The 4,294-nt window shown below is 43.7% G+C and overlaps 1 long non-coding RNA gene across 1 annotated transcript; it reads right to left on the reverse strand.

Moving 5' to 3' along the window:
* Positions 1-433: 433 nt before the first annotated feature.
* On the reverse strand, positions 434-3,788 carry LOC122231335. The gene is made up of 3 exons (XR_006208523.1): positions 3,565-3,788; positions 1,286-1,404; positions 434-634 (listed from the first exon to the last, which is right to left on the reverse strand). It is a non-coding gene; the product is annotated as an uncharacterized LOC122231335 (long non-coding RNA).
* Positions 3,789-4,294: the final 506 nt, after the last annotated feature.

Raw genomic sequence — 4,294 nt, forward strand, 5'->3', positions numbered from 1 at the left:
TCAATCTTTTTCTTCTATTAAGTCCCTCAGTGGAATGTATGATGCCCACCCACAATGGGAGGGCCAGCTGCTTTACTTAGTCCCTCAATTTCAATGCTGATCTCTTCTAGGAACAGCCTCACAGACACACCCCAAAATAAAGTTTAACCAGCCATGTGGGCATCCTTGGTCCAGTCCAGTTGACCCATAAGAAAACCATCACAATCCTCAATGGTCATGGCAGAGCCAATGTCGTTTAGCAGGAAGACCATGGGCCCAGCTTAAACCCTGAACCAATCTTAACTGGGTATCCTTGGGTCAGTCACCTCATCTTTCTGAATCTCCATTTTTTTAAATCTCCTAAGTGAACTGAACATTATCCATTTTCTGGAGTTGTGGCTGTTAGATTATATCAGGTATACGGGGCTAATAGTCAAGTGCAGACAATCTTCCGTCTCTTTCTTCTATTTAATTATTACAGAAATGGATATAGGAGCACAGGCAGTTTTTCCAAGTGCTTCTGTCTTCAAGCATCCCTATTCCAGGTGTTAGCAAAACATCCTGAAGAGAGGCAGATTTGATTAAGTAGAGACAGTTGATGTCTAGGATGCAGTGGCTGAGTGCTCCATATTTCCTCTGGGTCTTTGGGCATTTTCTGTAATGGAATGGAATATAATCAGAGAAGGGCCACTTCAGTGATCAAGGAGGTAGGAAGATTGACAATGAGAAGACACTTGTTATACACAAAGGGTACAGAAATAGGTTTATGGGAACTGTGGGAACTGTTGGCAAGGCTTTACTGTAGAAGAACAAGGGGCCCCCTCTGGAGCCAGGAAGAGGCAATTTGGTAGTCAAAAATATTTAGTGTGTGGTAGGAGGTGAGCTTGTGCAATTCAGTCCCACAAAAGGTAGTACAGGTTAAAAATGTCAAAAGTTCAACGAGGATGAGACAGACTCACTGGTTCATTACAGAGGGAAATGAGGCCAAGAGGGTTCATGTTTAGTCACGTGTTCCTGCTAGACAGAATACTGTTAATGGGTCTCATGGCTGATTTGGATCCCATCTTTAAGGGCTTTTGTTATTGGTGTAGAAAGGGGCAAGTGTCTCCATGAATTTCCATGCCATGCCCAATGAAGTAGACAGTATAGAGGCCCGGAGGGAGGCCTAACAACAGGAATTCTGGAATTTGATCACACAAATTCACATCAAGGCTCCAACTCTCACTATAAATGTGATCATGACGAGTTTTTAACGTCTCTGCTTCAGTTTGCTCACATGTAGAACAAGCATGATAGTGGTACTTACCTCCTAGATTTGTTGTAAAGATTCAATAAGCTGTCTCATGGAAAGCCTTTATCACAGTGTTCACTAGGTAGTAAGCATCCCATCAATGTTGACAGTTGTTATGGTCGTGGTTGTTATCACTGAGGTTGAATCAAATACTAGAGGTCAAGGCAAAGTCAGGGAAAGAGGGATCCAAGCTCTCCCAAACAGTTTTTAGCAACCCACCCTACCTATTTTGTTGGGATCACTGGAAGTCCTGTGTAGTATGTGGAAAACCCAGACTGAAAGCGCCTTGCTAAAGGAGGTTCTATGAGCAATACTGTTTATGCGGTTTGTCCTGTTTGGGCACCAAAATCTGTATTCTAAGGGTCAGGTAAGGTCAACCCATTTTGGGGTATCACTTTTAAAACTACCTAGAGCTTTATGAACACACACAAAAAGATTTTGTGAGATTGTATGGGCCATCCCTAGGGCCCGAGGACAAGATACATTTTACTGCACATTTGATTTAGGCATGAACTTGTACCATAAAGTATAAGCTTCACAGAGGGGATTGATAAATTTCCAATTCCTCTCATTGGTTCCACCCTCAGCTCAGACTAAGAGAATAGCCTCTATCTGGTGTATTTGTGTTCTGTTTCTTCCAGGCTATTCTACCTAGTCTTGTACTGGTTACTTTCTAAGGCTGTCATCTTGATAACCATCAAGAAGTAGTTCGTAGTTTATAGCGAAGTTTACGAGCCTCGGCGCTGTCGACATTTTGGGTCTGCAGCATTTTTGTTGTGGGGAAATGTCTTGTGCATTGCAAGATGTTTGGCGGCCTCTCTGATCTCCACTCACTAGATGCTGCCAGCTTGTGTCCCCCACTCCCAAATGTCTCCAGACTTTTCCAAATATCTTCCCCCACTTCACTGTGGGGGCAGGGTGCAAAATCATCTCTGAAGGAGAATCACTGGTCTCAAAGTATTATCCAAGGATCTCTTGAAGAAAATAAAACGACGGATGAAATTAAGAGAAAAAAAATAATGACAGCACAAGATGAGTGCTGTGTGGGCCAATGTGTAACAAGCAACCTTTGCAAAGATTCGGTATTATGGCGTCAGCATCGGTATAGTGGTTGCAGAGCATGAGATGTGCTCATGAGAAGAGCCATTACAGCCTGGCATTACAGTCTGTATGCCAGTTTTCTCCTCTGTAAACTAGGGATAAGAATACTCCACAGAGGGGCACCTGGGTGGCTCAGTCTGTGAGCGGTCCCACTTCGGTTCAGGTCATGATCTCATGGTTCACGTAGGGATTGAGCCCTACGTCACGCTCTGTGCTGACAGCATGGAGCCCACTCAGTACTCTCTCTCTCTCCCTTTCTCTCTGCCCCTCCCCTGCTCTCTTTTTCTCTCTCAAAATAAATAAGTAAACATTAAAAAAAAGAATACCCCACAGAAAGGATGTGTGTACACGTGTATACAGTGTGCACGTGTGTGTCGTACTTAGAACATGGCCCATAAAATGTGTTATGTAAATGTTCACTCTTATTACCTTATTTTGTCACAGAAACCTTATGGCATAGGCATTACTATTATTCCCATTCTATTGATGAGGATACAGAAGTTCAGAGGGGATAAGTAATACGTGGCTTGCCCCTAGAACTACGCGACACAATTGAAATGATAACCCAGGTCTGTCTAACTTCAAGTTCCTAATGACCCTACCCTAATGGCCCCTGTTCCCCAACACTTAATTATTTATGTCAATATACCCTGCCTTCTTTCTCCGTTTATGTATAAAACAGGGTTTATTTAAAATATTATTTTGGTTTAGCCCTTTGAAGGTATAACTGACACATACGAATTTTATGTATTCATGATGTACAAATTCATGTTTTGATATCCGTATTCATTGTGAAGTGATTACCACAATCAAGCTAATTAACATATCCCTCACCTCCCATACTTACTGCCTGTCTTTCCTTCCTCCCTTGCTTCCTTCCTTCCTTCCTCCCATCCATCCATCCTTTTTCTTCTGCGAGAGCACTTAAGATTCATCTTCTTAGGAAATCGCCAATATCCAATCCAGTGTTGTTTGGTGTAGACACCGTGCTGAGTATTAACTCCCTAGGGCCCATTCATTTTGTGTAACTGAAAGCCTGGATCCTCTGATGAACATTCCTACAGATCTCTCTAATACATGCTCTGGGTTGTCTCTCATTCTTCTACTCGCCAAGGTTCCATTTTACATTCCTTTGGGTGGGTACCTATACTCATCTCCTAGTTTTGAGAAATTAAGTAAAACAACATACTTACAGCACTAAGCACAGTGACTTGAATGTAGTCAAAACGCAATAAGGTTGGCTCTTACTGTTGAAGTCACCCTCCCATGGGAGGAAGTTCCAAAGCAGATGACTCTTCCTGCATAATATTATTAATCTCTACTCTTGGCTGTAGCTGCTCCTTCCACGACCAATAAACATGTTGACTACAGCCAGATTCCAGGAAGCTGCCCAGTCGCCTGTACTTGTGTCTCTGTATTTAGCTATGCTAAATGCAAATCCCAGAAAGAAATGTGACTGTTACTGCTGTGGGGCATTGTGACAGACCCTGCTCATTGGTTGACACTGCATCCCTACCCTCCTCGCCCCCCACCCCCAGCCCCCCACCCCACCCCCCACCTCCTCCAGTATAGAGACAGGGAAAATTAAATACAAATTTTCCGCTGACTCCTTTGCAGCTTGCGGTGCCGTAGTCCTTTACCATAGTTCTGACCTGGAAGTTGCAAGTCAAAGTTTTCTGGGATTTCTGGGAAGACTTTAAGTTCTCCTGCTTAAAGAACGGGCACAGCTACCAGCTGTGGTTTTGTATTGGTTCAGTGCCTCTGCCGTTTGCGAAGATGCATCAACCGTCTTGCTCCATGAAGGACAGACTCGAGACAGAGTCTGTTCACAATGACGTGGCCATGGACCAGATCAAGGAAATCAGGGACAGCTGCCCTGACCCGTACTGCTACTGAACCAATGCCAACCAAGCCCTCATCCAG

This window comes from Panthera tigris, chromosome D1, assembly GCF_018350195.1.
Source record: "Panthera tigris isolate Pti1 chromosome D1, P.tigris_Pti1_mat1.1, whole genome shotgun sequence".
NCBI lineage: Eukaryota > Metazoa > Chordata > Mammalia > Carnivora > Felidae > Panthera > Panthera tigris.